At 40.6% G+C, this 17,210-nt stretch overlaps 40 non-coding genes across 40 annotated transcripts; all 40 read right to left on the bottom strand.

Annotated features, from left to right (window-relative positions):
• Positions 1-119: 119 nt before the first annotated feature.
• Positions 120-213, bottom strand: trnai-uau (transfer RNA isoleucine (anticodon UAU)). Its single transcript has 2 exons — positions 176-213; positions 120-155 (listed from the first exon to the last, which is right to left on the bottom strand). It is a non-coding gene; the product is annotated as a tRNA-Ile (tRNA).
• Positions 214-443: 230 nt separating this feature from the next.
• trnai-uau (transfer RNA isoleucine (anticodon UAU)) lies at positions 444-537 on the bottom strand. Its single transcript has 2 exons — positions 500-537; positions 444-479 (listed from the first exon to the last, which is right to left on the bottom strand). It is a non-coding gene; the product is annotated as a tRNA-Ile (tRNA).
• Positions 538-901: 364 nt separating this feature from the next.
• Positions 902-995, bottom strand: trnai-uau (transfer RNA isoleucine (anticodon UAU)). The gene is made up of 2 exons: positions 958-995; positions 902-937 (listed from the first exon to the last, which is right to left on the bottom strand). It is a non-coding gene; the product is annotated as a tRNA-Ile (tRNA).
• Positions 996-1,358: 363 nt separating this feature from the next.
• Positions 1,359-1,452, bottom strand: trnai-uau (transfer RNA isoleucine (anticodon UAU)). Its single transcript has 2 exons — positions 1,415-1,452; positions 1,359-1,394 (listed from the first exon to the last, which is right to left on the bottom strand). It is a non-coding gene; the product is annotated as a tRNA-Ile (tRNA).
• Positions 1,453-1,816: 364 nt separating this feature from the next.
• On the bottom strand, positions 1,817-1,910 carry trnai-uau (transfer RNA isoleucine (anticodon UAU)). The gene is made up of 2 exons: positions 1,873-1,910; positions 1,817-1,852 (listed from the first exon to the last, which is right to left on the bottom strand). It is a non-coding gene; the product is annotated as a tRNA-Ile (tRNA).
• Positions 1,911-2,140: 230 nt separating this feature from the next.
• Positions 2,141-2,234, bottom strand: trnai-uau (transfer RNA isoleucine (anticodon UAU)). The gene is made up of 2 exons: positions 2,197-2,234; positions 2,141-2,176 (listed from the first exon to the last, which is right to left on the bottom strand). It is a non-coding gene; the product is annotated as a tRNA-Ile (tRNA).
• A 364-nt stretch (positions 2,235-2,598) lies between these two features.
• trnai-uau (transfer RNA isoleucine (anticodon UAU)) lies at positions 2,599-2,692 on the bottom strand. Its single transcript has 2 exons — positions 2,655-2,692; positions 2,599-2,634 (listed from the first exon to the last, which is right to left on the bottom strand). It is a non-coding gene; the product is annotated as a tRNA-Ile (tRNA).
• Positions 2,693-3,055: 363 nt separating this feature from the next.
• Positions 3,056-3,149, bottom strand: trnai-uau (transfer RNA isoleucine (anticodon UAU)). The gene is made up of 2 exons: positions 3,112-3,149; positions 3,056-3,091 (listed from the first exon to the last, which is right to left on the bottom strand). It is a non-coding gene; the product is annotated as a tRNA-Ile (tRNA).
• A 363-nt stretch (positions 3,150-3,512) lies between these two features.
• On the bottom strand, positions 3,513-3,606 carry trnai-uau (transfer RNA isoleucine (anticodon UAU)). The gene is made up of 2 exons: positions 3,569-3,606; positions 3,513-3,548 (listed from the first exon to the last, which is right to left on the bottom strand). It is a non-coding gene; the product is annotated as a tRNA-Ile (tRNA).
• Positions 3,607-3,969: 363 nt separating this feature from the next.
• trnai-uau (transfer RNA isoleucine (anticodon UAU)) lies at positions 3,970-4,063 on the bottom strand. Its single transcript has 2 exons — positions 4,026-4,063; positions 3,970-4,005 (listed from the first exon to the last, which is right to left on the bottom strand). It is a non-coding gene; the product is annotated as a tRNA-Ile (tRNA).
• A 230-nt stretch (positions 4,064-4,293) lies between these two features.
• On the bottom strand, positions 4,294-4,387 carry trnai-uau (transfer RNA isoleucine (anticodon UAU)). Its single transcript has 2 exons — positions 4,350-4,387; positions 4,294-4,329 (listed from the first exon to the last, which is right to left on the bottom strand). It is a non-coding gene; the product is annotated as a tRNA-Ile (tRNA).
• Positions 4,388-4,750: 363 nt separating this feature from the next.
• On the bottom strand, positions 4,751-4,844 carry trnai-uau (transfer RNA isoleucine (anticodon UAU)). Its single transcript has 2 exons — positions 4,807-4,844; positions 4,751-4,786 (listed from the first exon to the last, which is right to left on the bottom strand). It is a non-coding gene; the product is annotated as a tRNA-Ile (tRNA).
• A 363-nt stretch (positions 4,845-5,207) lies between these two features.
• Positions 5,208-5,301, bottom strand: trnai-uau (transfer RNA isoleucine (anticodon UAU)). The gene is made up of 2 exons: positions 5,264-5,301; positions 5,208-5,243 (listed from the first exon to the last, which is right to left on the bottom strand). It is a non-coding gene; the product is annotated as a tRNA-Ile (tRNA).
• Positions 5,302-5,664: 363 nt separating this feature from the next.
• trnai-uau (transfer RNA isoleucine (anticodon UAU)) lies at positions 5,665-5,758 on the bottom strand. The gene is made up of 2 exons: positions 5,721-5,758; positions 5,665-5,700 (listed from the first exon to the last, which is right to left on the bottom strand). It is a non-coding gene; the product is annotated as a tRNA-Ile (tRNA).
• A 230-nt stretch (positions 5,759-5,988) lies between these two features.
• Positions 5,989-6,082, bottom strand: trnai-uau (transfer RNA isoleucine (anticodon UAU)). The gene is made up of 2 exons: positions 6,045-6,082; positions 5,989-6,024 (listed from the first exon to the last, which is right to left on the bottom strand). It is a non-coding gene; the product is annotated as a tRNA-Ile (tRNA).
• A 364-nt stretch (positions 6,083-6,446) lies between these two features.
• On the bottom strand, positions 6,447-6,540 carry trnai-uau (transfer RNA isoleucine (anticodon UAU)). Its single transcript has 2 exons — positions 6,503-6,540; positions 6,447-6,482 (listed from the first exon to the last, which is right to left on the bottom strand). It is a non-coding gene; the product is annotated as a tRNA-Ile (tRNA).
• A 363-nt stretch (positions 6,541-6,903) lies between these two features.
• On the bottom strand, positions 6,904-6,997 carry trnai-uau (transfer RNA isoleucine (anticodon UAU)). The gene is made up of 2 exons: positions 6,960-6,997; positions 6,904-6,939 (listed from the first exon to the last, which is right to left on the bottom strand). It is a non-coding gene; the product is annotated as a tRNA-Ile (tRNA).
• A 230-nt stretch (positions 6,998-7,227) lies between these two features.
• trnai-uau (transfer RNA isoleucine (anticodon UAU)) lies at positions 7,228-7,321 on the bottom strand. The gene is made up of 2 exons: positions 7,284-7,321; positions 7,228-7,263 (listed from the first exon to the last, which is right to left on the bottom strand). It is a non-coding gene; the product is annotated as a tRNA-Ile (tRNA).
• A 364-nt stretch (positions 7,322-7,685) lies between these two features.
• On the bottom strand, positions 7,686-7,779 carry trnai-uau (transfer RNA isoleucine (anticodon UAU)). Its single transcript has 2 exons — positions 7,742-7,779; positions 7,686-7,721 (listed from the first exon to the last, which is right to left on the bottom strand). It is a non-coding gene; the product is annotated as a tRNA-Ile (tRNA).
• A 363-nt stretch (positions 7,780-8,142) lies between these two features.
• On the bottom strand, positions 8,143-8,236 carry trnai-uau (transfer RNA isoleucine (anticodon UAU)). The gene is made up of 2 exons: positions 8,199-8,236; positions 8,143-8,178 (listed from the first exon to the last, which is right to left on the bottom strand). It is a non-coding gene; the product is annotated as a tRNA-Ile (tRNA).
• A 364-nt stretch (positions 8,237-8,600) lies between these two features.
• trnai-uau (transfer RNA isoleucine (anticodon UAU)) lies at positions 8,601-8,694 on the bottom strand. The gene is made up of 2 exons: positions 8,657-8,694; positions 8,601-8,636 (listed from the first exon to the last, which is right to left on the bottom strand). It is a non-coding gene; the product is annotated as a tRNA-Ile (tRNA).
• Positions 8,695-8,924: 230 nt separating this feature from the next.
• Positions 8,925-9,018, bottom strand: trnai-uau (transfer RNA isoleucine (anticodon UAU)). Its single transcript has 2 exons — positions 8,981-9,018; positions 8,925-8,960 (listed from the first exon to the last, which is right to left on the bottom strand). It is a non-coding gene; the product is annotated as a tRNA-Ile (tRNA).
• Positions 9,019-9,381: 363 nt separating this feature from the next.
• trnai-uau (transfer RNA isoleucine (anticodon UAU)) lies at positions 9,382-9,475 on the bottom strand. The gene is made up of 2 exons: positions 9,438-9,475; positions 9,382-9,417 (listed from the first exon to the last, which is right to left on the bottom strand). It is a non-coding gene; the product is annotated as a tRNA-Ile (tRNA).
• Positions 9,476-9,838: 363 nt separating this feature from the next.
• On the bottom strand, positions 9,839-9,932 carry trnai-uau (transfer RNA isoleucine (anticodon UAU)). Its single transcript has 2 exons — positions 9,895-9,932; positions 9,839-9,874 (listed from the first exon to the last, which is right to left on the bottom strand). It is a non-coding gene; the product is annotated as a tRNA-Ile (tRNA).
• A 363-nt stretch (positions 9,933-10,295) lies between these two features.
• On the bottom strand, positions 10,296-10,389 carry trnai-uau (transfer RNA isoleucine (anticodon UAU)). Its single transcript has 2 exons — positions 10,352-10,389; positions 10,296-10,331 (listed from the first exon to the last, which is right to left on the bottom strand). It is a non-coding gene; the product is annotated as a tRNA-Ile (tRNA).
• Positions 10,390-10,752: 363 nt separating this feature from the next.
• On the bottom strand, positions 10,753-10,846 carry trnai-uau (transfer RNA isoleucine (anticodon UAU)). The gene is made up of 2 exons: positions 10,809-10,846; positions 10,753-10,788 (listed from the first exon to the last, which is right to left on the bottom strand). It is a non-coding gene; the product is annotated as a tRNA-Ile (tRNA).
• Positions 10,847-11,209: 363 nt separating this feature from the next.
• Positions 11,210-11,303, bottom strand: trnai-uau (transfer RNA isoleucine (anticodon UAU)). Its single transcript has 2 exons — positions 11,266-11,303; positions 11,210-11,245 (listed from the first exon to the last, which is right to left on the bottom strand). It is a non-coding gene; the product is annotated as a tRNA-Ile (tRNA).
• A 230-nt stretch (positions 11,304-11,533) lies between these two features.
• Positions 11,534-11,627, bottom strand: trnai-uau (transfer RNA isoleucine (anticodon UAU)). The gene is made up of 2 exons: positions 11,590-11,627; positions 11,534-11,569 (listed from the first exon to the last, which is right to left on the bottom strand). It is a non-coding gene; the product is annotated as a tRNA-Ile (tRNA).
• Positions 11,628-11,991: 364 nt separating this feature from the next.
• trnai-uau (transfer RNA isoleucine (anticodon UAU)) lies at positions 11,992-12,085 on the bottom strand. Its single transcript has 2 exons — positions 12,048-12,085; positions 11,992-12,027 (listed from the first exon to the last, which is right to left on the bottom strand). It is a non-coding gene; the product is annotated as a tRNA-Ile (tRNA).
• A 362-nt stretch (positions 12,086-12,447) lies between these two features.
• Positions 12,448-12,541, bottom strand: trnai-uau (transfer RNA isoleucine (anticodon UAU)). The gene is made up of 2 exons: positions 12,504-12,541; positions 12,448-12,483 (listed from the first exon to the last, which is right to left on the bottom strand). It is a non-coding gene; the product is annotated as a tRNA-Ile (tRNA).
• Positions 12,542-12,771: 230 nt separating this feature from the next.
• Positions 12,772-12,864, bottom strand: trnai-uau (transfer RNA isoleucine (anticodon UAU)). Its single transcript has 2 exons — positions 12,827-12,864; positions 12,772-12,806 (listed from the first exon to the last, which is right to left on the bottom strand). It is a non-coding gene; the product is annotated as a tRNA-Ile (tRNA).
• A 363-nt stretch (positions 12,865-13,227) lies between these two features.
• On the bottom strand, positions 13,228-13,321 carry trnai-uau (transfer RNA isoleucine (anticodon UAU)). Its single transcript has 2 exons — positions 13,284-13,321; positions 13,228-13,263 (listed from the first exon to the last, which is right to left on the bottom strand). It is a non-coding gene; the product is annotated as a tRNA-Ile (tRNA).
• Positions 13,322-13,684: 363 nt separating this feature from the next.
• Positions 13,685-13,778, bottom strand: trnai-uau (transfer RNA isoleucine (anticodon UAU)). Its single transcript has 2 exons — positions 13,741-13,778; positions 13,685-13,720 (listed from the first exon to the last, which is right to left on the bottom strand). It is a non-coding gene; the product is annotated as a tRNA-Ile (tRNA).
• A 230-nt stretch (positions 13,779-14,008) lies between these two features.
• On the bottom strand, positions 14,009-14,102 carry trnai-uau (transfer RNA isoleucine (anticodon UAU)). Its single transcript has 2 exons — positions 14,065-14,102; positions 14,009-14,044 (listed from the first exon to the last, which is right to left on the bottom strand). It is a non-coding gene; the product is annotated as a tRNA-Ile (tRNA).
• Positions 14,103-14,924: 822 nt separating this feature from the next.
• trnai-uau (transfer RNA isoleucine (anticodon UAU)) lies at positions 14,925-15,018 on the bottom strand. Its single transcript has 2 exons — positions 14,981-15,018; positions 14,925-14,960 (listed from the first exon to the last, which is right to left on the bottom strand). It is a non-coding gene; the product is annotated as a tRNA-Ile (tRNA).
• Positions 15,019-15,248: 230 nt separating this feature from the next.
• Positions 15,249-15,342, bottom strand: trnai-uau (transfer RNA isoleucine (anticodon UAU)). Its single transcript has 2 exons — positions 15,305-15,342; positions 15,249-15,284 (listed from the first exon to the last, which is right to left on the bottom strand). It is a non-coding gene; the product is annotated as a tRNA-Ile (tRNA).
• A 364-nt stretch (positions 15,343-15,706) lies between these two features.
• On the bottom strand, positions 15,707-15,800 carry trnai-uau (transfer RNA isoleucine (anticodon UAU)). Its single transcript has 2 exons — positions 15,763-15,800; positions 15,707-15,742 (listed from the first exon to the last, which is right to left on the bottom strand). It is a non-coding gene; the product is annotated as a tRNA-Ile (tRNA).
• Positions 15,801-16,030: 230 nt separating this feature from the next.
• trnai-uau (transfer RNA isoleucine (anticodon UAU)) lies at positions 16,031-16,124 on the bottom strand. The gene is made up of 2 exons: positions 16,087-16,124; positions 16,031-16,066 (listed from the first exon to the last, which is right to left on the bottom strand). It is a non-coding gene; the product is annotated as a tRNA-Ile (tRNA).
• A 363-nt stretch (positions 16,125-16,487) lies between these two features.
• On the bottom strand, positions 16,488-16,581 carry trnai-uau (transfer RNA isoleucine (anticodon UAU)). The gene is made up of 2 exons: positions 16,544-16,581; positions 16,488-16,523 (listed from the first exon to the last, which is right to left on the bottom strand). It is a non-coding gene; the product is annotated as a tRNA-Ile (tRNA).
• A 230-nt stretch (positions 16,582-16,811) lies between these two features.
• On the bottom strand, positions 16,812-16,905 carry trnai-uau (transfer RNA isoleucine (anticodon UAU)). Its single transcript has 2 exons — positions 16,868-16,905; positions 16,812-16,847 (listed from the first exon to the last, which is right to left on the bottom strand). It is a non-coding gene; the product is annotated as a tRNA-Ile (tRNA).
• Positions 16,906-17,210: the final 305 nt, after the last annotated feature.

Here is a 17,210-nt window from a genome sequence, read left to right as displayed (position 1 = left end):
TTTGCTTCACTTTTTGGAGAATTTTTCTAATTGCTGACAGCCATGCAATGCTCAAACAATCTTTTAACTAAGACTCTGAAATGATTTGCTTCTATAACATCTCTTGCTTTCTAAAACCATGCTCCAGGGGAGGCTCGAACTCACAACCTCGGCATTGCTCTGCTGTGTACTGCCTTATAAGTACCGCGCGCTGACCGATTGCGCCACTGGAGCGGCTGCCTCTGGGACATGTTACTAAACCCCATGTGAGAAAACAGAACACAATGGTATCCATTAGCCCTTGAATTCTCTTTTAATGAACAATGACGAAATAATGTTAGAACTTTTGCTTCACTTTTTTAAGAATTTTTCTAATTGCTGACAGCCATGCAATGCTCAAACAATCTTTTAAGTAAGACTCTGAAATGATTTGCTTCTATAACATCTCTTGCTTTCTAAAACCATGCTCCAGGTGAGGCTCGAACTCACAACCTCGGCATTGCTCTGCTGTGTACTGCCTTATAAGTACCGCGCGCTGACCGATTGCGCCACTGGAGCGGCTGACTCTGGGACTTGTTACTAAACCCCATGTGAGAAAACAGAACACAATCGGTGCATTTTAAATCTAGGCTACTAAGCCTGATTACACAAATTCTACCCGTAAGCCTCTCATGACGATTGTTTACTACACATTCTACCAATTGTGTACCTCTATTGAAGATACCTGTCCAATAAAATGCTATGCAATCCATTAGCCCTTGATCTCTCTTTTAATGAACAATGAAGAAATAATGTTAGAACTTTTGCTTCACTTTTTTTGAGAATTTTTCCAATTGCTGACAGCCATGCAATGCTCAAAGAATCTTTCAAGTAAGACTCTGAAATGACTTGCTTCTATAACATCTCTTGCTTTCTAAAACCATGCTCCAGGTGAGGCTCGAACTCACAACCTCGGCATTGCTCTGCTGTGTACTGCTTTATAAGTACCGCGCGCTGACCGATTGCGCCACTGGAGCGGCTGACTCTGGGACATGTTACTAAACACCATGTGATAAAACAGAACACAATCGGTGCATTTTAAATCTAGGCTACTAAGCCTGATTACACAAATTCTACCCGTACGCCTCTCATGACGATTGTTTACTACACATTCTACCAATTGTGTACCTCTATTGAAGATACCTGTCCAATAAAATGCTATGCTATCCAATAGCCCTTGATCTCTCTTTTAATGAACAATGACGAAATAATGTTAGAACTTTTGCTTCACTTTTTGGAGAATTTTTCTAATTGCTGACAGCCATGCAATGCTCAAACAATCTTTTAACTAAGACTCTGAAATGATTTGCTTCTATAACATCTCTTGCTTTCTAAAACCATGCTCTAGGGGAGGCTCGAACTCACAACCTCGGCATTGCTCTGCTGTGTACTGCCTTATAAGTACCGCGCGCTGACCGATTGCGCCACTGGAGCGGCTGACTCAAGGACTTGTTACTAAACCCCATGTGAGAAAACAGAACACAATCGGTGCATTTTAAATCTAGGCTACTAAGCCTGATTACACAAATTCTACCCGTAAGCCTCTCATGATGATTGTTTACTACACATTCTACCAATTGTGTACCTCTATTGAAGATACCTGTCCAATAAAAATGCTATACTATCCAATAGCCCTTGATCTCTCTTTTAATGAACAATGACGAAATAATGTTAGAACTTTTGCTTCACTTTTTGGAGAATTTTTCTAATTGCTGACAGCCATGCAATGCTCAAACAATCTTTCAAGTAAGACTCTGAAATGATTTGCTTCTATAACATCTCTTGCCTTCTAAAACCATGCTCCAGGTGAGGCTCGAACTCACAACCTCGGCATTGCTCTGCTGTGTACTGCCTTATAAGTACCGCGCGCTGACCGATTGCGCCACTGGAGCGGCTGACTCTGGGACATGTTACTAAACCCCATGTGAGAAAACAGAACACAATGGTATCCATTAGCCCTTGAACTCTCTTTTAATGAACAATGACGAAATAATGTTAGAACTTTTGCTTCACTTTTTTAAGAATTTTTCTAATTGCTGACAGCCATGCAATGCTCAAACAATCTTTTAAGTAAGACTCTGAAATGATTTGCTTCTATAACATCTCTTGCTTTCTAAAACCATGCTCCAGGTGAGGCTCGAACTCACAACCTCGGCATTGCTCTGCTGTGTACTGCCTTATAAGTACCGCGCGCTGACCGATTGCGCCACTGGAGCGGCTGACTCTGAGACTTGTTACTAAACCCCATGTGAGAAAACAGAACACAATCGGTGCATTTTAAATCTAGGCTACTAAGCCTGATTACACAAATTCTACCCGTAAGCCTCTCATGACGATTGTTTACTACACATTCTACCAATTGTGTACCTCTATTGAAGATACCTGTCCAATAAAATGCTATGCTATCCATTAGGCCTTGATCTCTCTTTTAATGAACAATGAAGAAATAATGTTAGAACTTTTGCTTCACTTTTTTTGAGAATTTTTCTAATTGCTGACAGCCATGCAATGCTCAAAGAATCTTTCAAGTAAGACTCTGAAATGACTTGCTTCTATAACATCTCTTGCTTTCTAAAACCATGCTCCAGGTGAGGCTCGAACTCACAACCTCGGCATTGCTCTGCTGTGTACTGCCTTATAAGTACCGCGCGCTGACCGATTGCGCCACTGGAGCGGCTGACTCTGGGACATGTTACTAAACACCATGTGAGAAAACAGAACACAATCGGTGCATTTTAAATCTAGGCTACTAAGCCTGATTACACAAATTCTACCCGTACGCCTCTCATGACGATTGTTTACTACACATTCTACCAATTGTGTACCTCTATTGAAGATACCTGTCCAATAAAATGCTATGCTATCCAATAGCCCTTGATCTCTCTTTTAATGAACAATGAAGAAATAATGTTAGAACTTTTGCTTCACTTTTTGGAGAATTTTTCTAATTGCTGACAGCCATGCAATGCTCAAACAATCTTTTAACTAAGACTCTGAAATGATTTGCTTCTATAACATCTCTTGCTTTCTAAAACCATGCTCCAGGGGAGGCTCGAACTCACAACCTCGGCATTGCTCTGCTGTGTACTGCCTTATAAGTACCGCGCGCTGACCGATTGCGCCACTGGAGCGGCTGACTCTGGGACTTGTTACTAAACCCCATGTGAGAAAACAGAACACAATCGGTGCATTTTAAATCTAGGCTACTAAGCCTGATTACACAAATTCTACCCGTAAGCCTCTCATGACGATTGTTTACTACACATTCTACTTATTGTGTACCTCTATTGAAGATACCTGTCCAATAAAATGCTATGCTATCCATTAGCCCTTGATCTCTCTTTTAATGAACAATGACGAAATAATGTTAGAACTTTTGCTTCACTTTTTTAATAATTTTTCTAATTGCTGACAGCCATGCAATGCTCAAACAATCTTTCAAGTAAGACTCTGAAATGACTTGCTTCTATAACATCTCTTGCTTTCTAAAACCATGCTCCAGGTGAGGCTCGAACTCACAACCTTGGCATAGCTCGGCTGTGTACTGCCTTATAAGTACTGCGCGCTGACCGATTGCGCCACTGGAGCTGCTGACTTTGGGACATGTTACTAAACACCATGTGAGAAAACAGAACACAATCGGTGCATTTTAAATCTAGGCTACTAAGCCTGATTACACAAATTCTACCCGTAAGCCTCTCATGACGATTGTTTACTACACATTCTACCAATTGTGTACCTCTATTGAAGATACCTGTCCAATAAAATGCTATGCTATCCAATAGCCCTTGATCTCTCTTTTAATGAACAATGACGAAATAATGTTAGAACTTTTGCTTCACTTTTTTGAGAATTTTTCTAATTGCTGACACCCATGCAATGCTCAAACAATCTTTTAACTAAGACTCGGAAACGACTTGCTTCTATAACATCTCTTGCTTTCTAAAACCATGCTCCAGGTTAGGCTCGAACTCACAACCTCGGCATTGCTCTGCTGTGTACTGCCTTATAAGTACCGCGCGCTGACCGATTGCGCCACTGGAGCGGCTGACTCTGGGACATGTTACTAAACCCCATGTGAGAAAACAGAACACAATGGTATCCATTAGCCCTTGAACTCTCTTTTAATGAACAATGACGAAATAATGTTAGAACTTTTGCTTCACTTTTTTAAGAATTTTTCTAATTGCTGACAGCCATGCAATGCTCAAACAATCTTTTAAGTAAGACTCTGAAATGATTTGCTTCTATAACATCTCTTGCTTTCTAAAACCATGCTCCAGGTGAGGCTCGAACTCACAACCTCGGCATTGCTCTGCTGTGTACTGCTTTATAAGTACCGCGCGCTAACCGATTGCGCCACTGGAGCGGCTGACTTTGGGACTTGTTACTAAACCCCATGTGAGAAAACAGAACACAATCGGTGCATTTTAAATCTAGGCTACTAAGCCTAATTACACAAATTCTACCCGTAAGCCTCTCATGACGATTGTTTACTACACATTCTACCAATTGTGTACCTCTATTGAAGATACCTGTCCAATAAAATGCTATGCTATCCATTAGCCCTTGATCTCTCTTTTAATGAACAATGACGAAATAATGTTAGAACTTTTGCTTCACTTTTTTAATAATTTTTCTAATTGCTGACAGCCATGCAATGCTCAAACAATCTTTCAAGTAAGACTCTGAAATGACTTGCTTCTATAACATCTCTTGCTTTCTAAAACCACGCTCCAGGTGAGGATCGAACTCACAACCTTGGCATAGCTCGGCTGTGTACTGCCTTATAAGTACTGAGCGCTGACCGATTGCGCCACTGGAGCTGCTGACTTTGGGACATGTTACTAAACACCATGTGAGAAAACAGAACACAATCGGTGCATTTTAAATCTAGGCTACTAAGCCTGATTACACAAATTCTACCCGTAAGCCTCTCATGACGATTGTTTACTACACATTCTACCAATTGTGTACCTCTATTGAAGATACCTGTCCAATAAAATGCTATGCTATCCAATAGCCCTTGATCTCTCTTTTAATGAACAATGACGAAATAATGTTAGAACTTTTGCTTCACTTTTTGGAGAATTTTTCTAATTGCTGACAGCCATGCAATGCTCAAACAATCTTTCAAGTAAGACTCTGAAATGACTTGCTTCTATAACATCTCTTGCTTTCTAAAATCATGCTCCAGGTGAGGCTCGAACTCACAACCTTGGCATAGCTCGGCTGTGTACTGCCTTATAAGTACTGCGCGCTGACCGATTGCGCCACTGGAGCTGCTGACTTTGGGACATGTTACTAAACACCATGTGAGAAAACAGAACACAATCGGTGCATTTTAAATCTAGGCTACTAAGCCTGATTACACAAATTCTACCCGTAAGCCTCTCATGACGATTGTTTACTACACATTCTACCAATTGTGTACCTCTATTGAAGATACCTGTCCAATAAAATGCTATGCTATCCAATAGCCCTTGATCTCTCTTTTAATGAACAATGACGAAATAATGTTAGAACTTTTGCTTCACTTTTTTGAGAATTTTTCTAATTGCTGACAGCCATGCAATGCTCAAAAAATCTTTTAACTAAGACTCTGAAACGACTTGCTTCTATAACATCTCTTGCTTTCTAAAAAGATGCTCCAGGTGAGGCTCGAACTCACAACCTCGGCATTGCTCTGCTGTGTACTGCCTTATAAGTACCGCGCGCTGACCGATTGCGCCACTGGAGCGGCTGACTCTGGGACATGTTACTAAACCCCATGTGAGAAAACAGAACACAATGGTATCCATTAGCCCTTGAACTCTCTTTTAATGAACAATGACGAAATAATGTTAGAACTTTTGCTTCACTTTTTTAAGAATTTTTCTAATTGCTGACAGCCATGCAATGCTCAAACAATCTTTTAAGTAAGACTCTGAAATGATTTGCTTCTATAACATCTCTTGCTTTCTAAAACCATGCTCCAGGTGAGGCTCGAACTCACAACCTCGGCATTGCTCTGCTGTGTACTGCTTTATAAGTACCGCGCGATAACCGATTGCGCCACTGGAGCGGCTGACTTTGGGACTTGTTACTAAACCCCATGTGAGAAAACAGAACACAATCGGTGCATTTTAAATCTAGGCTACTAAGCCTGATTACACAAATTCTACCCGTAAGCCTCTCATGACGATTGTTTACTACACATTCTACCAATTGTGTACCTCTATTGAAGATACCTGTCCAATAAAATGCTATGCTATCCATTAGCCCTTGATCTCTCTTTTAATGAACAATGAAGAAATAATGTTAGAACTTTTGCTTCACTTTTTTTGAGAATTTTTCCAATTGCTGACAGCCATGCAATGCTCAAAGAATCTTTCAAGTAAGACTCTGAAATGACTTGCTTCTATAACATCTCTTGCTTTCTAAAACCATGCTCCATGTGAGGCTCGAACTCACAACCTCGGCATTGCTCTGCTGTGTACTGCCTTATAAGTACCGCGCGCTGACCGATTGCGCCACTGGAGCGGCTGACTCTGGGACATGTTACTAAACACCATGTGATAAAACAGAACACAATCGGTGCATTTTAAATCTAGGCTACTAAGCCTGATTACACAAATTCTACCCGTAAGCCTCTCATGACGATTGTTTACTACACATTCTACCAATTGTGTACCTCTATTGAAGATACCTGTCCAATAAAATGCTATGCTATCCAATAGCCCTTGATCTCTCTTTTAATGAACAATGACGAAATAATGTTAGAACTTTTGCTTCACTTTTTGGAGAATTTTTCTAATTGCTGACAGCCATGCAATGCTCAAACAATCGTTTAACTAAGACTCTGAAATGATTTGCTTCTATAACATCTCTTGCTTTCTAAAACCATGCTCCAGGGGAGGCTCGAACTCACAACCTCGGCATTGCTATGCTGTGTACTGCCTTATAAGTACCGCGCGCTGACCGATTGCGCCACTGGAGCGGCTGCCTCTGGGACATGTTACTAAACCCCATGTGAGAAAACAGAACACAATGGTATCCATTAGCCCTTGAATTCTCTTTTAATGAACAATGACGAAATAATGTTAGAACTTTTGCTTCACTTTTTTAAGAATTTTTCTAATTGCTGACAGCCATGCAATGCTCAAACAATCTTTTAAGTAAGACTCTGAAATGATTTGCTTCTATAACATCTTTTGCTTTCTAAAACCATGCTCCAGGTGAGGCTCGAACTCACAACCTCGGCATTGCTCTGCTGTGTACTGCCTTATAAGTACCGCGCGCTGACCGATTGCGCCACTGGAGCGGCTGACTCTGGGACTTGTTACTAAACCCCATGTGAGAAAACAGAACACAATCGGTGCATTTTAAATCTAGGCTACTAAGCCTGATTACACAAATTCTACCCGTAAGCCTCTCATGACGATTGTTTACTACACATTCTACCAATTGTGTACCTCTATTGAAGATACCTGTCCAATAAAATGCTATGCAATCCATTAGCCCTTGATCTCTCTTTTAATGAACAATGAAGAAATAATGTTAGAACTTTTGCTTCACTTTTTTTGAGAATTTTTCCAATTGCTGACAGCCATGCAATGCTCAAAGAATCTTTCAAGTAAGACTCTGAAATGACTTGCTTCTATAACATCTCTTGCTTTCTAAAACCATGCTCCAGGTGAGGCTCGAACTCACAACCTCGGCATTGCTCTGCTGTGTACTGCTTTATAAGTACCGCGCGCTGACCGATTGCGCCACTGGAGCGGCTGACTCTGGGACATGTTACTAAACACCATGTGATAAAACAGAACACAATCGGTGCATTTTAAATCTAGGCTACTAAGCCTGATTACACAAATTCTACCCGTACGCCTCTCATGACGATTGTTTACTACACATTCTACCAATTGTGTACCTCTATTGAAGATACCTGTCCAATAAAATGCTATGCTATCCAATAGCCCTTGATCTCTCTTTTAATGAACAATGACGAAATAATGTTAGAACTTTTGCTTCACTTTTTGGAGAATTTTTCTAATTGCTGACAGCCATGCAATGCTCAAACAATCTTTTAACTAAGACTCTGAAATGATTTGCTTCTATAACATCTCTTGCTTTCTAAAACCATGCTCTAGGGGAGGCTCGAACTCACAACCTCGGCATTAGTCTGCTGTGTACTGCCTTATAAGTACCGCGCGCTGACCGATTGCGCCACTGGAGCGGCTGACTCAAGGACTTGTTACTAAACCCCATGTGAGAAAACAGAACACAATCGGTGCATTTTAAATCTAGGCTACTAAGCCTGATTACACAAATTCTACCCGTAAGCCTCTCATGATGATTGTTTACTACACATTCTACCAATTGTGTACCTCTATTGAAGATACCTGTCCAATAAAAATGCTATACTATCCAATAGCCCTTGATCTCTCTTTTAATGAACAATGACGAAATTATGTTAGAACTTTTGCTTCACTTTTTGGAGAATTTTTCTAATTGCTGACAGCCATGCAATGCTCAAACAATCTTTCAAGTAAGACTCTGAAATGATTTGCTTCTATAACATCTCTTGCTTTCTAAAACCATGCTCCAGGTGAGGCTCGAACTCACAACCTCGGCATTGCTCTGCTGTGTACTGCCTTATAAGTACCGCGCGCTGACCGATTGCGCCACTGGAGCGGCTGACTCTGGGACATGTTACTAAACCCCATGTGAGAAAACAGAACACAATGGTATCCATTAGCCCTTGAACTCTCTTTTAATGAACAATGACGAAATAATGTTAGAACTTTTGCTTCACTTTTTTAAGAATTTTTCTAATTGCTGACAGCCATGCAATGCTCAAACAATCTTTTAAGTGAGACTCTGAAATGATTTGCTTCTATAACATCTCTTGCTTTCTAAAACCATGCTCCAGGTGAGGCTCGAACTCACAACCTCGGCATTGCTCTGCTGTGTACTGCCTTATAAGTACCGCGCGCTGACCGATTGCGCCACTGGAGCGGCTGACTCTGAGACTTGTTACTAAACACCATGTGAGAAAACAGAACACAATCGGTGCATTTTAAATCTAGGCTACTAAGCCTGATTACACAAATTCTACCCGTACGCCTCTCATGACGATTGTTTACTACACATTCTACCAATTGTGTACCTCTATTGAAGATACCTGTCCAATAAAATGCTATGCTATCCAATAGCCCTTGATCTCTCTTTTAATGAACAATGAAGAAATAATGTTAGAACTTTTGCTTCACTTTTTGGAGAATTTTTCTAATTGCTGACAGCCATGCAATGCTCAAACAATCTTTTAACTAAGACTCTGAAATGATTTGCTTCTATAACATCTCTTGCTTTCTAAAACCATGCTCCAGGGGAGGCTCGAACTCACAACCTCGGCATTGCTCTGCTGTGTACTGCCTTATATGTACCGCGCGCTGACCGATTGCGCCACTGGAGCGGCTGACTCTGGGACTTGTTACTAAACCCCATGTGAGAAAACAGAACACAATCGGTGCATTTTAAATCTAGGCTACTAAGCCTGATTACACAAATTCTACCCGTAAGCCTCTCATGACGATTGTTTACTACACATTCTACCAATTGTGTACCTCTATTGAAGATACCTGTCCAATAAAATGCTATGCTATCCATTAGCCCTTGATCTCTCTTTTAATGAACAATGACGAAATAATGTTAGAACTTTTGCTTCACTTTTTTAATAATTTTTCTAATTGCTGACAGCCATGCAATGCTCAAACAATCTTTCAAGTAAGACTCTGAAATGACTTGCTTCTATAACATCTCTTGCTTTCTAAAACCATGCTCCAGGTGAGGCTCGAACTCACAACCTTGGCATAGCTCGGCTGTGTACTGCCTTATAAGTACTGCGCGCTGACCGATTGCGCCACTGGAGCTGCTGACTTTGGGACATGTTACTAAACACCATGTGAGAAAACAGAACACAATCGGTGCATTTTAAATCTAGGCTACTAAGCCTGATTACACAAATTCTACCCGTAAGCCTCTCATGACGATTGTTTACTACACATTCTACCAATTGTGTACCTCTATTGAAGATACCTGTCCAATAAAATGCTATGCTATCCAATAGCCCTTGATCTCTCTTTTAATGAACAATGACGAAATAATGTTAGAACTTTTGCTTCACTTTTTTAAGAATTTTTCTAATTGCTGACAGCCATGCAATGCTCAAACAATCTTTTAAGTAAGACTCTGAAATGATTTGCTTCTATAACATCTCTTGCTTTCTAAAACCATGCTCCAGGTGAGGCTCGAACTCACAACCTCGGCATTGCTCTGCTGTGTACTGCTTTATAAGTACCGCGCGCTAACCGATTGCGCCACTGGAGCGGCTGACTTTGGGACTTGTTACTAAACCCCATGTGAGAAAACAGAACACAATCGGTGCATTTTAAATCTAGGCTACTAAGCCTAATTACACAAATTCTACCCGTAAGCCTCTCATGACGATTGTTTACTACACATTCTACCAATTGTGTACCTCTATTGAAGATACCTGTCCAATAAAATGCTATGCTATCCATTAGCCCTTGATCTCTCTTTTAATGAACAATGACGAAATAATGTTAGAACTTTTGCTTCACTTTTTTAATAATTTTTCTAATTGCTGACAGCCATGCAATGCTCAAACAATCTTTCAAGTAAGACTCTGAAATGACTTGCTTCTATAACATCTCTTGCTTTCTAAAACCACGCTCCAGGTGAGGCTCGACCTCACAACCTTGGCATAGCTCGGCTGTGTACTGCCTTATAAGTACCGCGCGCTGACCGATTGCGCCACTGGAGCTGCTGCCTCTGGGACATGTTATTAAACACCATGTGATAAAACAGAACACAATCGGTGCATTTTAAATCTAGGCTACTAAGCCTGATTACACAAATTCTACCCGTAAGCATCTCATGACGATTGTTTACTACACATTCTACCAATTGTGTACCTTTATTGAAGATACCTGTCCAATAAAATGCTATGCTATCCATAAGCCCTTGATCTATCTTTTAATGAACAATGACGAAATAATGTTAGAACTTTTGCTTCACTTTTTGGAGAATTTTTCTAATTGCTGACAGCCATGCAATGCTCAAACAATCTTTTAACTAAGACTCTGAAATGACTTGCTTCTATAACATCTCTTGCTTTCTAAAACCATGCTCCAGGTGAGGCTCGAACTCACAACCTCGGCATTGCTCTGCTGTGTACTGCCTTATAAGTACCGCGCGCTGACCGATTGCGCCACTGGAGCGGCTGACTCTGGGACATGTTACTAAACCCCATGTGAGAAAACAGAACACAATGGTATCCATTAGCCCTTGAACTCTCTTTTAATGAACAATGACGAAATAATGTTAGAACTTTTGCTTCACTTTTTTAAGAATTTTTCTAATTGCTGACAGCCATTTAATGCTCAAACAATCTTTTAAGTAAGACTCTGAAATGATTTGCTTCTATAACATCTCTTGCTTTCTAAAACCATGCTCCAGGTGAGGCTCGAACTCACAACCTCGGCATTGCTCTGCTCTGTACTGCCTTATAAGTACCGCGCGCTGACCGATTGCGCCACTGGAGCGGCTGACTCTGGGACTTGTTACTAAACCCCATGGGAGAAAACAGAACACAATCGGTGCATTTTAAATCTAGGCTACTAAGCCTGATTACACAAATTCTACCCGTAAGCCTCTCATGACGATTGTTTACTACACATTCTACCAATTGTGTACCTCTATTGAAGATACCTGTCCAATAAAATGCTATGCTATCCATTAGCCCTTGATCTCTCTTTTAATGAACAATGACGAAATAATGTTAGAACTTTTGCTTCACTTTTTTTGAGAATTTTTCTAATTGCTGACAGCCATGCAATGCTCAAACAATCTTTTAACTAAGATTCTGAAATGATTTGCTTCTATAACATCTCTTGCTTTCTAAAACCATGCTCCAGGTGAGGCTCGAACTCACAACCTCGGCATTGCTCTGCTGTGTACTGCCTTATAAGTACCGCGCGCTGACCGATTGCGCCACTGGAGCTGCTGACTCTGGCACATGTTATTAAACACCATGTGAGAAAACAGAACACAATTGGTGCATTTTAAATCTAGGCTACTAAGCCTGATTACACAAACTCTACCCGTAAGCCTCTCATGACGAATGTTTACTACACATTCTACCAATTGTGTACCTCAATTGAATATACCTGTCCAATAAAACACTGGGCTATCCAATAGCACTGGAACTCTCTTTTAATGAACAATGAACATATAGTGTTAGACCTTTTGCATTACTTTCTGAAAACTCTTTTAATTGATGACAGCCATCCAATACTCAAACAATCTTTAAAGTAAGACTCTGAAATGACTTGCTTCTATAACATCTCTTGCTTTCTAAAACCATGCTCCAGGTGAGGCTCGAACTCACAACCTCGGCATTGCTCTGCTGTGTACTGCCTTATAAGTACCGCGCGCTGACCGATTGCGCCACTGGAGCGGCTGACTCTGGGACATGTTACTAAACCCCATGTGAGAAAACAGAACACAATGGTATCCATTAGCCCTTGAACTCTCTTTTAATGAACAATGACGAAATAATGTTAGAACTTTTGCTTCACTTTTTTAAGAATTTTTCTAATTGCTGACAGCCATGCAATGCTCAAACAAACTTTTAAGTAAGACTCTGAAATGATTTGCTTCTATAACATCTCTTGCTTTCTAAAACCATGCTCCAGGTGAGGCTCGAACTCACAAATCGGCATTGCTCTGCTGTGTACTGCTTTATAAGTACCGCGCGCTAACCGATTGCGCCACTGGAGCGGCTGACTTTGGGACTTGTTACTAAACCCCATGTGAGAAAACAGAACACAATCGGTGCATTTTAAATCTAGGCTACTAAGCCTGATTACACAAATTCTACCCGTAAGCCTCTCATGACGATTGTTTACTACACATTCTACCAATTGTGTACCTCTATTGAAGATACCTGTCCAATAAAATGCTATGCTATCCATTAGCCCTTCATCTCTCTTTTAATGAACAATGACGAAATAATGTTAGAACTTTTGCTTCACTTTTTTAATAATTTTTCTAATTGCTGACAGCCATGCAATGCTCAAACAATCTTTCAAGTAAGACTCTGAAATGACTTGCTTCTATAACATCTCTTGCTTTCTAAAACCACGCTCCAGGTGAGGCTCGAACTCACAACCTTGGCATAGCTCGGCTGTGTACTGCCTTATAAGTACTGCGCGCTGACCGATTGCGCCACTGGAGCTGCTGACTTTGGGACATGTTACTAAACACCATGTGAGAAAACAGAACACAATCGGTGCATTTTAAATCTAGGCTACTAAGCCTGATTACACAAATTCTACCCGTAAGCCTCTCATGACGATTGTTTACTACACATTCTACCAATTGTGTACCTCTATTGAAGATACCTGTCCAATAAAATGCTATGCTATCCAATAGCCCTTGATCTCTCTTTTAATGAACAATGACGAAATAATGTTAGAACTTTTGCTTCACTTTTTGGAGAATTTTTCTAATTGCTGACAGCCATGCAATGCTCAAACAATCTTTCAAGTAAGACTCTGAAATGATTTGCTTCTATAACATCTCTTGCTTTCTAAAACCATGCTCCAGGTGAGGCTCGAACTCACAACCTCGGCATTGCTCTGCTGTGTACTGCCTTATAAGTACCGCGCGCTGACCGATTGCGCCACTGGAGCGGCTGACTCTGGGACATGTTACTAAACCCCATGTGAGAAAACAGAACACAATGGTATCCATTAGCCCTTGATCTCTCTTTTAATGAACAATGACGAAATGATGTTAGAACTTTTGCTTCACTTTTTTAAGAATTTTTCTAATTGCTGACAGCCATGCAATGCTCAAACAATCTTTTAAGTAAGACTCTGAAATGATTTGCTTCTATAACATCTCTTGCTTTCTAAAACCGTGCTCCAGGTGAGGCTCGAACTCACAACCTCGGCATTGCTCTGCTGTGTACTGCCTTATAAGTACCGCGCGCTGACCGATTGCGCCACTGGAGCGGCTGACTCTGGGACTTGTTACTAAACCCCATGTGAGAAAACAGAACACAATCGGTGCATTTTAAATCTAGGCTACTAAGCCTGATTACACAAATTCTACCCGTAAGCCTCTCATGACGATTGTTTACTACACATTCTACCAATTGTGTACCTCTATTGAAGATACCTGTCCAATAAAATGCTATGCTATCCATTAGCCCTTGATCTCTCTTTTAATGAACAATGAAGAAATAATGTTAGAACTTTTGCTTCACTTTTTTTGAGAATTTTTCCAATTGCTGACAGCCATGCAATGCTCAAAGAATCTTTTAAGTAAGACTCTGAAATGACTTGCTTCTATAACATCTCTTGCTTTCTAAAACCATGCTCTAGGTGAGGCTCGAACTGACAACCTCTGCATTGCTCTGCTGTGTACTGCCTTATAAGTACCGCGCGCTGACCTATTGCGCCACTGGAGCGGCTGACTCTGGGACATGTTACTAAACACCATGTGAGAAAACAGGACACAATCGGTGCATTTTAAATCTAGGCTACTAAGCCTGATTACACAAATTCTACCCGTAAGCCTCTCATGACGATTGTTTACTACACATTCTACCAATTGTGTACCTCTATTGAAGATACATGTCCAATAAAAATGCTATGCTATCCATTAGCCCTTGATCTCTCTTTTAATGAACAATGAAGAAATAATGTTAGAACTTTTGCTTCACTTTTTGGAGAATTTTTCTAATTGCTGACAGCCATGCAATGCTCAAACAATCTTTCAAGTAAGACTCTGAAATGATTTGCTTCTATAACATCTCTTGCTTTCTAAAACCATGCTCCAGGTGAGGCTCGAACTCACAACCTCGGCATTGCTCTGCTGTGTACTGCCTTATAAGTACCGCGCGCTGACCGATTGCGCCACTGGAGCGGCTGACTCTGGGACTTGTTACTAAACCCCATGTGAGAAAACAGAACACAATGGTATCCATTAGCCCTTGAATTCTCTTTTAATGAACAATGACGAAATAATGTTAGAACTTTTGCTTCACTTTTTTAAGAATTTTTCTAATTGCTGACAGCCATGCAATGCTCAAACAATCTTTTAAGTAAGACTCTGAAATGATTTGCTTCTATAACATCTCTTGCTTTCTAAAACCATGCTCCAGGTGAGGCTCTAACTCACAACCTCGGCATTGCTCTGCTGTGTACTGCCTTATAAGTACCGCGCGCTGACCGATTGCGCCACTGGAGCGGCTGACTCTGGGACTTGTTACTAAACCCCATGTGAGAAAACAGAACACAATCGGTGCATTTTAAATCTAGGCTACTAAGCCTGATTACACAAATTCTACCCGTAAGCCTCTCATGACGATTGTTTACTACACATTCTACCAATTGTGTACCTCTATTGAAGATAACTGTCCAATAAAAATGCTATGCTATCCATTAGCCCTTGATCTCTCTTTTAATGAACAATGAAGAAATAATGTTAGAACTTTTGCTTCACTTTTTGGAGAATTTTTCTAATTGCTGACAGCCATGCAATGCTCAAACAATCTTTCAAGTAAGACTCTGAAATGATTTGCTTCTATAACATCTCTTGCTTTCTAAATCCATGCTCCAGGTGAGGCTCGAACTCACAACCTCGGCATTGCTCTGCTGTGTACTGCCTTATAAGTACCACGCGCTGACCGATTGCGCCACTGGAGCGGCTGACTCTGGGACATGTTACTAAACCCCATGTGAGAAAACAGAACACAATGGTATCCATTAGCCCTTGAATTCTCTTTTAATGAACAATGACGAAATAATGTTAGAACTTTTGCTTCACTTTTTTAAGAATTTTTCTAATTGCTGACAGCCATGCAATGCTCAAACAATCTTTTAAGTAAGACTCTGAAATGATTTGCTTCTATAACATCTCTTGCTTTCTAAAACCATGCTCCAGGTGAGGCTCTAACTCACAACCTCGGCATTGCTCTGCTGTGTACTGCCTTATAAGTACCGCGCGCTGACCGATTGCGCCACTGGAGCGGCTGACTCTGGGACTTGTTACTAAACCCCATGTGAGAAAACAGAACACAATCGGTGCATTTTAAATCTAGGCTACTAAGCCTGATTACACAAATTCTACCCGTAAGCCTCTCATGACGATTGTTTACTACACATTCTACCAATTGTGTACCTCTATTGAAGATACCTGTCCAATAAAATGCTATGCTATCCATTAGCCCTTGATCTCTCTTTTAATGAACAATGAAGAAATAATGTTAGAACTTTTGCTTCACTTTTTGGAAAAATTTTCTAATTGCTGACAGCCATGCAATGCTCAAACAATCTTTCAAGTAAGACTCTGAAATGATTTGCTTCTATAACATCTCTTGCTTTCTAAAACCATGCTCCAGGTGAGGCTCGAACTCACAACCTCGGCATTGCTCTGCTGTGTACTGCCTTATAAGTACCGCGCGCTGACCGATTGCGCCACTGGAGCGGCTGACTCTGGGACATGTTACTAAACCCCATGTGAGAAAACAGAACACAATGGTATCCATTAGCCCTTGAATTCTCTTTTAATGAACAATGACGAAATAATGTTAGAACTTTTGCTTCACTTTTTTAAGAATTTTTCTAATTGCTGACAGCCATGCAATGCTCAAACAATCTTTTAAGTAAGACTCTGAAATGATTTGCTTCTATAACATCTCTTGCTTTCTAAAACCATGCTCCAGGTGAGGCTCTAACTCACAACCTCGGCATTGCTCTGCTGTGTACTGCCTTATAAGTACCGCGCGCTGACCGATTGCGCCACTGGAGCGGCTGACTCTGGGACTTGTTACTAAACCCCATGTGAGAAAACAGAACACAATCGGTGCATTTTAAATCTAGGCTACTAAGCCTGATTACACAAATTCTACCCGTAAGCCTCTCATGACGATTGTTTACTACACATTCTACCAATTGTGTACCTCTATTGAAGATACCTGTCCAATAAAATGCTATGCTATCCATTAGCCCTTGATCTCTCTTTTAATGAACAATGAAGAAATAATGTTAGAACTTTTGCTTCACTTTTTGGAAAAATTTTCTAATTGCTGACAGCCATGCAATGCTCAAACAATC

This window comes from Pseudorasbora parva, chromosome 6 (genome assembly GCF_024679245.1).
Source record: "Pseudorasbora parva isolate DD20220531a chromosome 6, ASM2467924v1, whole genome shotgun sequence".
In the NCBI taxonomy this organism is placed as follows: domain Eukaryota; kingdom Metazoa; phylum Chordata; class Actinopteri; order Cypriniformes; family Gobionidae; genus Pseudorasbora; species Pseudorasbora parva.
The sequence above is the reverse complement of the archived record's forward strand: the minus strand, read 5'-3'. Positions and strand labels throughout refer to the sequence as shown.